Here is a 14,146-nt window from a genome sequence, read left to right as displayed (position 1 = left end):
GAAAAGGCAGAGGATCCAGAGATCAAATTGCCAATATCCATTGCATCCTAGAAAAAGAAAGAGGATTCCAGAAAAACATCTACTTCTGCTTCATTGACTACACTAAAGACTTTGACTGTGTGAATTACAACAAACTGTGGAAAAATCTTCAAGAGATGGGAATACCAGACCACCTGACCTGCCTCCTGAGAAATCTGTATGCAGGTCAAGAAGCAACAGTTAGAACTGGACACGGAACAATGGGCTGGTTCCAAATTGGGAAAGGAGTACTTCAAGGCTGTATATTGTCACCCTGCTTATTTAACTTCTATGCAGAGTACATCATGTGAATGCCAGGCTAGATGAAGCACAAGCTGGAATCAAAATTGCCAGGAGAAATATCAATAACTGCAGATGGTACCACCCTCATGGCAGGAAGCAAAGAGGAATTAAAGAGCCTCTTGATGAAAGTGAAAGAAGGGAGTGAAAAAGTTGGCTTAAAGCTCAACATTCAGAAAACTAAGATCGTGGCATCCGGTCCCATCACTTCATGGCAAATAGATGGGGAAACAATGGAAACAATGACAGACTTTATTTTCTTGGGCCCCCAAATCACTGCAAATAGTGACTGCAGCCATGAAATTAAAAAAACACTTGATCCTTGGAAAAAAAGTTATGACCAACCTAGATAGCATATTAAAAAAACAGAGACATTACTTTGCCAACAAAGGTCTGTCTGGTCAAGGCTATGGTTTTTCCAATAGTCATGTACAAATGCCAGAGTTGGACCATAAAGCTGAGTGCTGAAGAATTGATGCTTTTGAACTGTGGAGTTGGAGAAGACTCTTGAGAGTCCCTTGGACTACCAGGAGATCAAACAGGTCAATCCTAAAAGAAATCAGTCCTGAATATTCATTGGAAGGACTGATGCTGAAGCTGAAGCTCTAGTACTTTGGCCACTTGATGCAAATTGACTCATTAGAAAAGACTGAAGGCAGGAGGAGAAGGGGACCACAGAGGGTGAGATGGTTGGATGGCATCACTGACTCGATGGAGATGAGTTTGAATAAGTTCCGGGAGCTGGTGATGGACAGGGAAGCCTGGTGTGCTGCAGTCTATGGGGTCGCAAAGAGTCAGACACAGCTGAGCAATTGAACTGAACTGAATGCATTGTCTGTATAGTAACATCTTTTTAAGAACTCTACCTATATTTTCAAAAGTCTGCTATGCAAGTAAAGAGAAATAACATTCATGACACAGTAGTCACGTGCGGTGCAGTGAAGAGCTTGCACTGCAGTGATGAACGCAGTGTGATTCCCCGCTCTGCTGATCACATACTTACTGTAAAGCCTTGGGCTGGTTTATTTAACCTCTTTAAATCTCAGTGCTATAATGGCAATAGAGCTATGTGTGGATTAAATGAGATAATCTGCGAGGAACATTCCCTCTAACACCAAATGGGAAGACTATGCTCTGCAAAAATATTAACCAGGATTACTAGTCAGCACACGTCAGTTATAACCAAATCAAATTAAGAATTATATATTTCTGGACTGAGCTGTGAAGAATCTAGAACATGAAAATTATGTCAGAGGTGATAGTTCAAGGTACAAACATACAAGTCACATCTCACCCAATTGCTCATATGTCAGAGAAATGGTTGGATCTATGTCCTACGCTAAAATGTATAGTTTTAAGAATTAAAATGATACAGAAAAATGCCTTTATTATTCTTCATTTTCCCTAGGAAAGCAATCTTCATCAGAACAAGACAGAAAAATATGGAAACACACATGAATGCCTCTCATTACAGATGCCATAGCAATTTGTTCAGTTTGTTTTCATTGCATTAAGTACAAATAAAACCATTGGCCACCTGAACTAGCAAATGTTCTCATCCAAACTTACTTTAAAATGCAGCAAAATAAATGAATGAATGAATACATGCATATATAAAAACATGAAATGGGTCGTTAGAAGTTTAGGGAAGAAATAGCAGTTAGGCTTATGATAAAATAAATATAGTAAGTGATTGATTGCAAAATGGAGATGGTGAGTGTATGATTATTTATTCTACACTTCTTCATCATTCAATACTGGGGAAAAAAAGCAAAGAGAAAGTCCCATGAAATGCGTGCACTGGACTCCCTGTGGAATCTGGGTGTCCGAGGTGGTCTTGTAGGAGGAGAAGCGTGCCTGTGCGCTCCAAGCCTGTCTCCACACGCAGTGTGCCATGGGTGTGCTCTGTTCTCAGTAGTTGAGTGGTGGTGGGAAGCTTGGCCTTGTGAACTTGGTGCTGACTCTTTTCCCTAATCAACATGGAAGAAAAAATGGAACAGGCTTGGATTCTAAATTTTAAAAATGACACTATTGTTTTAGGGATTTTTCTCTGCCCTGCTACCACTAAATTTATACTTGTCTTTCAAATGAACTTTAAAGGGAACATTTTATTGTTCCTTCAAAGTTTTAGTATTTCAAAGTAACATCAACTCTGTTCCTCTCTGCCAAGGCCTGGTACCACCCACCTGGGAGAGATCACTTCTGAGCTGGCCATCTCCTTGGGAGGCATCTTTCTTGAGAGAGATGCTTGGGGAAGATCCATGAATAGGGTGGGATAATTCTCAGACAAAAGTTGGCCATTGGTCATTCAGAAAACTTTCCTGTCTGAACCTCCCCCCACAACCCGTGCCTGTGAAATATGTGTGCACGTGTGCGCACACACACACACACACACACACACACACACACAAACACATCTTCCATGGCTGCTTCAGTTATGTCAGCGCCCCCTTTGTCTGGCCACCATCGTGGACTTGTCCAGAAGCAGTGGCCAAACTCTTCCCTGTGTTACTCTACATTTTGATTGAGAGGCTGCATTAATGTCTAATGAAGTGTCCGCTGCACTGACATAGAAATTACCTGAATGTGATCTTTTAACAAATACACACTCATCTAGAAATGTGTGTAAAACTAGAGGTTGTATATTACTCATACTTTGCTACCGTCCTCTCATGTGGTGTTCAAGCCGACTTCAAAGAGATCCTATGTGGTTGTTCTGTGGGTTTCTAGGCTGGAGTATAGACTGTGGTGCTGAGTGGCTTGCTGCTTTGATGGTGACTGGTGCTGTGTATGCAAAGAAAAATCAAATGTTTGAATCAAAGGAAAACAGAAGAGTGTGGAATGAATGTACGATGTCTTCCTCTCCAACCCCCAAATGTTTGCTTTATCTTGGAATCATACCTATTTGACATAAGTAAGATTTTACCAAATGACTCAAAATATAGTTAAGATGCCAGCATCACTCAAAAATATGACTCGATTCTTTGTGCAGTATTTTAGGTATGCTTAGGAAAGATTATGACAAGGACTTATATTCCATGCTGGGAAGTGAGCTGCTGATTCTTATAAATAAGCACTTACTAGGAAAATTGACAAGTAGATCAATTGTACCTATGATACAAATTTGTAAGAAGACCAAAGGATGATTAGCTGCTGCTAAGACTTGAAACCAGTGACAATGAGCTACAACGGAATGGAGTTCCAGCTCTTGCATCACAATAGGATTCAGAAGGATAGTGTTAAAGCTGAGAAGTCCTAACTCTTAAAACTGCTGATGTGAGAAAAGCACTAATTCACAATTTGCAGGCACAAGTCACATGGCCATAGTTAGGTTCAAAAGCACAGAGAAACCAGAGAGTGATCAATCATCACAGCAACCATCTGCCTGTCGTACTAAGCCACTTTGAGTCAGTCATCCTGCATTTGTTTAAACCCTATGATGGCAGTTTATATGGGTCCTTTCCAGGCTATGTTTGTTGACAAAGAGGTCAATGGAGACAAGGAGTCCCTGCCTTCCAGGAGGTTATCCTATAAGACACATTGTTTTAAGTAAGAAGAAGACCATCATGACAAGTAGCACCATGTAGGTGGTGTGGATGAAAGGCTGGGGGAATGCAGGAAACAAGGGGTTTGTTCTAGGTGCGATAAGTCATGGGCAAGAAGGGTAAATGACAAACCTCTATGGAAGTGGTCAAACGACAGCAAGGCTGACTTTAGAAGACTGTGGAGGTTTGTGGGGATGGAGTTAAGAATCGAGGGCTTTCCTTCAGCTTATACAAATCAAAGAAATTTGGGAGGTCTATTTTGGGGTATTAATAAATAGGTCATGATTTGCTTCTACACAATTTCACAAGTTTTTATTTTGGAACTTTGATCCTAAACTTCCTGTCTTGTCCTCTGTGTTCGAGATTGAGGGCATCCCACACTAAAGCAGGAAGCTGATGGCCACCGTGAAGATGAAAACGTCACTGGAGCCAATCAACCTAGGCTCCAGCTTGTCACGGAAAGTGGAACGTATACACTGGGGTACAAGCAGACTCTGAAAATGATCAGACAAAGCACAGCGAAACTGGTCATCCTCATGGACTGCCCAACCTTGAGGAAGCTGAAATAGAGTATTATGCCGTGTTGGTCATCACTACAGTGATAACGGTGATATTGAACTGGGCACAGCATGTGCAGAATATTATAGAGTACGCACATTGCCTGTCACTGATCCAGGGCATTCTAATCTAATATCATCAGAAGCATATGAGGACACACAAGTGAATCATAAAGCATGCACAATTTTTCTTTAGTAAAACTGGCCAGAGCTTGTTTGCTTTTTTTTTTTTTTTAATATCACTTTGGTATTCACAGAGTTTCTCACTTCTCTTACTCTGCCCTCCCATGACCCCTTTCGACTTTTGAATGGTGTTTCTCATGCTCTGGCCTTTCCTTAATCCAGTTGGCCACTGTTGGAGTTGGCAAACTAGACCCAGATCAACGTGGTGCACACAAGGGGATGTTAGAACATTCTTTGTATTCCCCACACTCATCCATGTGGGTCTAGACTTTCGGAGACTAAGAACAGGGCTAACGTCATGCTTCTATATTAATGCTCAGTGCCATATTGGGAACCCACCATCTGTTCTATAACCTAAGATAGAAGAAAGTACAAATTATAAGAGAGTGAAAGTGAAAGTCACTCAGTCGTGTCTGACTCTTTGCGGCCCCATGGACTATACAGTCCATGGAATTCTCTAGGCCAGAATACTTTCCCTTCTCCAGGGGATCTTCCCAACCCAGGAATCAAACCCAGGTCTCCTGCATTGCAGGCAGATTCTCTACCAGCTGAGCCACAAGGGAAGCCCAAGAATAGTGGAGTGGGTAGCCTATCTCTTCTCCAGCAGATTTTCCCAACCTAGGAATTGAACACGGGGTCTTCTGCATTGCAGGTGGATTCTTTACTAACTGTGCTATCAGGAAAGCCCAAATTACAAAAAGCCAATTGATATTCAACCTTTCAGGAATATTTCTAATTTGTGGAATGAGAGGTGTCCATCAGCAAGATAATTTATCTGAGCTTCCTTATGAAAGTCATGCAACTCACTGGAGATTAGTTTTCTTTTCATTTAACATTTTGCATCATTTAACAGCTTACATCTCCAGCAAGTTTGTCCTAACATTATCAGTACATAGTTATTTTACCATGTTAAGAATATGAGCTTCATGTGTTTTCCTTGTGTAAAATTTCATTTGTTCCACAGTTAAACTTAAAGAAAAAGTTGATTTATGTTTTTATCCCTGGGTGAGGCCTTGAGAATTGATCCTATACAATTTTTAAATTGATTTGACTAGGATTATGCTAATGATAGAATTATTAATAGTTCTGTTCCTCTCTGTTTCTAATAACCATTTATTTCTTCCAATTATTTACCTGTACTTTTAATTATTTCTTTTCAGTAGCCAAAGAGTTATGGTTCAATTCATGTTATAAACTCTTTAAAGGCAGGAGAAAAATTATACACCGAGGTATAAAATATTTGAAATAGATGGGGAGACTGAAAAAAATAAAATTGAAATGCCTTAAGAGACCATGTAAATAATACAAATAAATAAAGTTTATCAGATGTAAATAATAGAGGATGATGGTATAAAGAAAGTTTATTTTTTCCCCTCATTTTATGTGTTTGTTGACCAAATAAAACACTTTCAGCTTAAAAAAAATTCAGCCTGACAGTTGGAAGTCACAGATTCTAACATGAATCCTCATTTTATAGGTGACAAAAATGGGGAAACTGGAGAGATCAAGTGATTTCCTTCTCAAAAAGCAAATTAATAACAGAGGTCAAAACAAAATGACCAGTTCCTAGTGTGGGGATAGGTGGACTATTTTTCAAATTTGTGCACCAAGTGTTTCAAATACACTGATTGGATAGGGCCCCTTCACTGTCAATCCTATTGCACCTCACATTGCTGCTCTGTGATTTCTGATGAACAAAAATGGCATCTTAATTATTGTATCTTACATCTTCAACCAAATAGGTACTATCAGTCAAAATACTAGGAAGAAGAATCCTCCGGTCCAATAAAGGGATAGTGAAAATTAACCTTATTAGAAACTTTAAGAAGTTGAGCATAGAAAACCCAAATTTTTATTTTACTTTTTTATAGTTTTGAATATATATATATGTATATATACATATATATATATATGTATGTATTTTATAGGAGTAATGGTCTTTGAATGAAATTGACCTCTTGTCAACAGGCACAAATAAATAACATATCTGTCTTGTAAATAAATAAACCAAGATTTCAATGCATTGTTAATGCTTCTTATTCTTGTACATACTTTGTTAAAATACAATATTAAATTTTTGACAGCTAATAGTTTAGATGAAGTGAGAAGATGAAGAGAAAACTGCACTCATTTCCTCCAAAACTGCAAAAAATATATTCAATTTTAGATTTGTAAATATCAATTTGAATGATTGATCCAATATTTTCCCATTATATTTCCTCTGATCATCTGGCTTCAGCTTTTGTCAACTCAGGGACCTAACATATCAAGTAAATTTTTGTGCCCAGACATCATAAAAGATGTGACAATTATACCACATATCCTTTTTGCAAAACGAGCTGTTCCAGGTGGCTGACACAATTATTTTGTGCTGAAATTCTTTGTATCGGATGATAAACTGGGTAGGAACACAATATTTCCCTTTGTTTTGAGATATGCGTTATTCACTTGTTGATTGCTGAGTTGAGCAAATGCATCTAATCTTTTTTTCTGAGCTTTTGAGTATGTGACCCACTTTATGGTTATCATTAATGTCGTAAGTGTCACTGATACTTTTTGGTATTCATCTTGAGTAGTGGTGACATGTCTTCTTTTTAAAATGTTCTTCTTTTTGCTTTTATGGACAGAGTGAAAAATTCTAAATGCACAACTACTTTCAGGGTTCACTACAAAAAAATTTTAATGATGGTGTCTCTAGACATCTTTTATACCTTCTTGAAAGATGATGCAATATCTTGGACAGCAAAACAAGAAAACAAAAAGACAACGCAAGAGTGGTGTTTCATTTCAGCTCTGCATCGTCCTTCTGGATGAGTTCATTATTCTTCCCTGACATAATTATTTTGTCTTTTCAGTGGTGTTGAGAATAATTATGAGTAATAATGACATAATTCCCAGGAAGGTAAAATAGAAAAATATCTAAGGTATTGGAAAAAATAAAAACACTAAAATTTCACAATTTATTCTACATTTATAAAGAAAACAAATGGACTCAGATAATAATTGCATTCATATTTTTGGAGATTTCTAAGGAAAGAAACTAAAAGTTATGACATATCTATCTTGGAAAAAAAGAAATATTAATAAAAGAATCTCAAGTCTAAAATTGGGTCTTGTGGGCTTAGATAGTACACCAAGGGTTAATAAAAACATTTTGTTCTTAAGATTAATGTATATGATCAGATAATGAACTTTGATTACAAGAATGAAAATAAACATCCTCAAGAAGCAAACTGACATTAAGAGACATATAAATGGAGTCTGGTGGGTTACAGTCTATAGGGTCACAACGAGTCGGACACGACTTAGTGACTGAGAAACAACAACAACATCACTATGTGTTTTCATCAATAACAAACTTCCAGATATGACATGAAACAATTTGCCTGTAATTTACTCTTACAGTTTTTCATTTTCTTCCTTAGGGTGGGACTGAGTAGAAGACAGATACACATGGCGTTTAGTGGGTGCTGAAGACAAAGTAGGAAAAAATAAGTCTGCAAATTGGTCTTATCCTGGAGAAAATCAACCTAAGATTCTGCAGAATTCTTCAGAGTAAAGATTTCACATAATTCATCACTAGGGTGAGTTTTAATTGGAATACAACCAAAACTTCCTAGTTCTTTAGAACATAATCATTTATGTTACATAGGACTCTACCATAATGAGGTTGCCATTCATATGAGTGGGTTATTTGGTGAAATATTATATGAAAAGCCAAGGAGTTTCTTTAAAAGGAAAACTTGAGTACTACTTTTCAGAAGTGTATTAAAATATCTGTGCCTGGTTATGGTTGGAAATTTCCTATTGAGGTAGATATTTGGCAGTCTCTTTCTCTAGTGATATATACAGAGATTTTACTCACAAGTTATTTTACTTATTTAAAGTTGTCTTGAAGCAAAACTGCTCAGCTTATAGCCCATTGAGATATTTTTCTATTGATATTGACACTATTTTTCTAAGCAAAGGCTTAAAGTATTTGTTTGTCAAATGTGCTATTTCTTGTTGTTAAATACGATACTAAGCATCATATATATGTATATATGTACATATATACGTTTGCCTAAATTCAAAAAATATTTGAGGTAATTTATGTTAAAAGACATGCGCTACAGTGTATTTTTAAAATAAATTTTACTTAAGAGAATCACAAGCAAAATATAATTAATAAGAAAACAATATGTCCTTAGTTGCTCCAGTTGTGTCCACCTCTTTGCCACCCCATGGACCATAGCCCTCCAGGCTCCTTGGTCCATGGAATTTTCCAGGCAAGAATACTGGAGTGAGTTGCCATGCCTTCCTCCAGGGGATCTTCCCAATTCAAGGATTGAACCAGCCTCTCCTGAGTCTCCTACATTGCAGGCAGATTCTTTATTACTAAGCCCCAGGGGCAGTCCCAAGAAAAAAATGTACAATTAGACCAATTACTTCTGAAATCCTATTAAAATGAAAATAAAGGTCCTATTTGAAAGGCATAAATTCTTAAAGGCAAAAAGCTTTAGAAAAGAGACAAGAACAGAATTTTGAAAGCTGAGGGGAGATGAGTTTGTGATGATTGATTTAACCCACTTGTGCAAAGTACAAAAAAGTGACCTAAGATATTAAAATCATAATAAAAGTAAAATCTGAGTAGAAAGGTTAAACTATAGAGTTAAAGAGCTATCTCAGATTGAGAAAGATAAAATGATGAAAAGCTGAAGAAAAGGATGCAAAACCAGGAAGTTTAACATTCAAATGACAGAGTTCTTGAAAGAGAGAAGGGAAATGTAAGAGAGAAAATAACTACTGAAATAATCAAGGAGATAATACAAGACAGTTTGCTAGAATTAAAGTGTTTCTGGACTGAAGGGTCTATCATATGCAGAATAAAATACATAAAAAGTGGCTTGTGTCCTTGAGACATCTGACGTCTCTGAACACAAAAAGAAAACTATACACATTGCTAAAGGGGAAAAAAAGTCACACTTACAGAACCAGACTCGTTTTAGTCATCTCACCAGGGAGTAGAAAGGGGAAAATGCTAGAAGGCGGTGGAGCAGGTTATAAAAACTCTGAATGAATTAATTTCTTTCAAAAGATAAGCTACAGGAGACTTGTCATGGCTTTGATCCAGAACACCTCCCTACCCCTCTTCCAAGTGGGTGAGAGGATTTGTCTTTTCCCATTGCACATGTCTCCACAGTCTCTTCAGATCTGATTTTGAACATGTTGTAAAGGCTTCAAAGGAGGCATGGAAGCAGAATAGGGAAAAGTTTATAAGCAAAATTGGCTCCAAATTGGCCTTTAAAAGCATTTTTCTGATTATTAATATTTAGGATTTGGAGACTGAAAAGTGAAGCAACATCCTCTGTAGTGTTTCCAGTTGGGATTCTATTCATAAATTTATTTAAAATTAATAACCTCATAAAACAGAATGTCGTAAAACATTAATGTGCTATCAACATGCATTACATATTTCTTCTAAGAGATGAACTTTTCAGCTAAGCACGAACCCAGATACAAATTCTTTTCAAGCCAAATGACCTTTATGAATTGTCTGAAAAATCCCCCAGAGTGTTTGCTACAATTGACTACTTCATGAAAAGGAGCTTCATTTCCAAATGTATGTAATGCCATTTTATACATTATTTGATTCTATGATTGAACACAAAACATTGACAAAACAATAACATCCCCCAGAAGTGAGCAGCTGTGAAATGACACCTTTCTGAGGATGGGCATTTGATTGTTTCTGTTATCAGCTTGTAGCAGCAATGCTATCTTGTGTTCTCTCATTCTGTGACTGTTGTGGAAATGATGTTGACAAAATGAGAATTTTTATGTAGACTCACCTATATTGAAATTTATAATACCCCAATAGCTCAATCTACCTAAAATGTTCAGTATTTAACTGTTGTATTTAATACAGCACATTACTCTCAAACCATTACATTCTTCTCAAAGACCCACAACCAAACAATTTTTCAATATACCTGGGCATGACCATCCATTGAGCCTGCCATGTTGCTAAATTTCACACTCTCTTCCCTTCCTCCAGCCTTCACTTGTTGGTTCCCAGCTTAGATTCCAGAGCCCACCGTTATAATCCCTTCTTGCAAGCCTCTTCTTTGGTTCTAATTTTTCCAGCAAAGCTCAAACCTTGGCTAAGCCCACGCTCCAAGTAGCCCCAGCTTGAGTGCAGCTGAGTGATGGCGAGGAAGACAAATGAGGAAACTAGTCTCACTTTAGGAAGTGTTAGTTGCTCAGCCGTGCCTGACTCTTTGCGACCCCATGGACTGCAGCCCACCAGGCTCCTCTGTCCATGGGATTTTCCAGGCAAGGATACGGGAGTGGGTTGCCATTTCCTTCTCCAGGGGATCTTCCCAACCCAGGGATCAAACCCTGGTTTCCTGCACTGCAGGCAGATTCTTTACCAACTGAGCTATAAGGGAAGCCTGCCTCACTTTAGCTTCTCCTAATTTACATGGACTCGTAGGGGCACCACTGATTGTTGCTGCATTTCCCCGACACACTCTCTTTTTCACTCTCCTAAATGTTTAGGTGAAGCCTTGACTTTCTCAAACCTTTAACACTTTGTCTAACTCATCATGCTCAGCTGATGACTTATTTTATCAGTTCAGTTCAGTTCAGTTGCTCAGTTGTGTCCGACTTTTTGCGACCCCATGGACTGCAGCACACCAGCCTTCCCTGTCTGTCACCAATTCCCAGAGTGTACTCAAACTCATGCCCACTGAGTCAGTGATGCCATCCAACCATCTCATCCTCTGTCATCCCCTTCTCCTCCTGCCTTCAATGTTTCCCAACATCAGTGTTTTATCAGTGAGAAGGCACAAATCAATAGGACTGAAACCCCTGCACGCTCCCTGACTCCAGCATACCTTGCCCCCTTCATCTGTGTTCTTACATTCTCCTTCTCATCTGGTGCTGTGAGCATCTGTGTTCCTAAGGCCAGCTCTTGCATCCATGTGCTCTCTCCTACTCAATGGGGTCATTTCAGCAACCTTCCCCTCGCCTTCCTGTATCATTAACTTCCCTTACTTCCCTGGTGGCTCAGACGGTAAAGCATCTGTCTACAATGCGGGAGACCTGGGTTTGAGCCCTGGGTCGGGAAGATCCCCTGGAGAAGGAAATGGCAATCCACTCCAGTACTGTTGCCTGGAAAATCCCATGGACAGAGGAGCCTGGTACGCTACAGTCTATGGGGTCACAAAGAGTTGGACACGACTGAGTGACTTTACTTCGCTTCACTTCTTCCAAAGCCTACAGACGTACACTTTTAGCTCACATCTAAACAAAACAGAACAACAAAAGCAGCCTCTTCTGCACTTGATGTCCCCTTTTCAGAAATGTTCCAAGATCAGGTTATCTCTTTTCAGTCTTTTGCGCTCTTCTCTCTTTTGCTTGGACCTATTCAAATTGAGGTTTCATCTCAACTCCTCCATCAAGATAGCGCTCTCTTCTTCAAGACTCCCAATGACATCAAGACTCTAAACTAAAGAATCAGTTCTCAGCCCTCATCTTGAATGTCTTTCACCCTGGTTGAGTACATATTTTTAAAATTAATTCTCCCTTTGCCTTTCAGGACTACCCTTTCTTTGTTTTTCTTTATTTAAATTTTTCCAATTTGTTTCAAATCTGGAAAATTCAAAAGAGTAATTGACACATAAAATCACATATCTTCATTTTTTCTGTTAATTTCATGATTGTTTTCATTTCTATAATAAAATTCAGCATCTTCGAAAAACCATTATAGTAATTTAGGTATGTATTTTGTGCATTAAAAACACATCCAGCAGTGTTTTGCTGGCCTTGAGAAGACTGTGTGTAAATAGAGCATGGTTCCTAGAGCAAATTGCTTGGCTTGAATGTTTTTTCTGCCGCTTACTGTATAATTAACCTGGAATTTATTACTCAGACTCTCTGTGTTTCATTTTTTCAATGTAAAACGGTGATGATAATAAGACTTATTTCCTAGGACTATTGTGTGGATTCAAAAAGTGAATACATATACATTCAGAACAGCTCCTGAAAGTCAGTTAGCACTCAATAAATAGAAGTTCAAGTTTCATGATGTGTAAGAAAGCAGTATTAGCCTTTCATTGGAATCACCTCAGGGTATCACTGTCAGGAGATTGGGGACAGAAAGTAGAAAGGAGATTCCACTATCAGTTCACTACATCACAATAGGATTTGTGATGAGACGTTATATGGGAGTAATACACTTTGTCTAGGTGTATGTATGGGCTTCCTGGTGGCTCAGAGGTAAAGAATCTGCCTGCAAAGCAGGAAACACAGATTCCATCCCTGGGTCGGGAAGATGTCCTGGAGGAGGGCTTGGCAACCCACTCCAGGATTCTCGCCTGGAGAATCTCATGGACAGAGGAGCCTGGCAGACTACAGTTCATGGGGTTGCAGTGAGTTGGACGTGACTGAACAAGAATGTGTATGTATATGATTACTCAGCATGTATCATTTGCATAAGATTCTAAGGAAGAGATACATCCTGCCCTGCAGAGGCGTATGGTCCAGCTGATGGAAGTGCAGCGTCTGCGCTGCAGGCAGCAGCCCTGTGTGCTAAGGCCAAGAGGACAACCACATCTGCAAGACTGGCTACACCTGCCTGTCCTGCAGGCTCATTACATGTCTGTTTCACATGCCCCCGATAGCTAAGACTTTCACACCCACCAAGAGTGAGGGAGGATTGTCCACACCTTTTAAACTCATGCGACCCTAGAAAATCTGATAAAAGTGTAAACTATATCCCCAAATTTTTGCTTCAACAAAAGGTTTAGAAATAAGACTGCACAGGTGGGGAGTTTGGGAGAAAATGTGTACAAGTATATGGATGGCTGAATCCCTTGGCTGTCCACATGAATCTATCATAATGGGCTATACCCTGAATACAAAATAAAAAGCAAAAGTAAATAAATAAATGCTGTGAAGAAAAACTGATCTTGCCGTAAAACAGAAATTAGAAGTTCAACCTAAGAAACCATTGTAAGAACTAAGAACCCTCTGGATAATGAGTTTATTTACTATTTTGACACGGAGTTAGCTTGTTCAGAAAAGATGTTTAGGACAGAGCAGAAAAACTGACAACATGGATAATTTTTTGAATAAGACCCAGGAGAGGCACCAGTGTATCATTTTCGGTGTCTTGGGAAAACAAAAGGGTGTCTTTCCCAGGTGTCAACTCAGTATCTATTTCAGATAGGACCTGGTAAATAATAATATCATTAATACAGTATGTTAAAATATATGTGTATGGAGGCCTGGCGTGCTGCGATTCATGGGGTCGCAAAGAGTCGGACACGACTGAGCTACTGAACTGAACTGAACTGAAGTTGCTTCAGTCATGTTCAACTCTGTGTGACCCCATGGACCATAGCCCAGCAGGCTCCTCTGTCCATGGGATTCTCCAGGCAAGGATACTGGAGTGAGTCGCCATTTCCTCCTCCAGGGGATATTCCCAACTCTACGTCTCTTATGTCTCCTGCATTGGCACGTGGGTTCTTTACCGCTAGTGCCACCTGGGAAGCCCAT

This window comes from Ovis aries, chromosome 3 (assembly GCF_016772045.2).
Source record: "Ovis aries strain OAR_USU_Benz2616 breed Rambouillet chromosome 3, ARS-UI_Ramb_v3.0, whole genome shotgun sequence".
Taxonomy (NCBI): Eukaryota; Metazoa; Chordata; class Mammalia; order Artiodactyla; family Bovidae; genus Ovis; species Ovis aries.
This window is presented reverse-complemented; position numbering follows the sequence as displayed.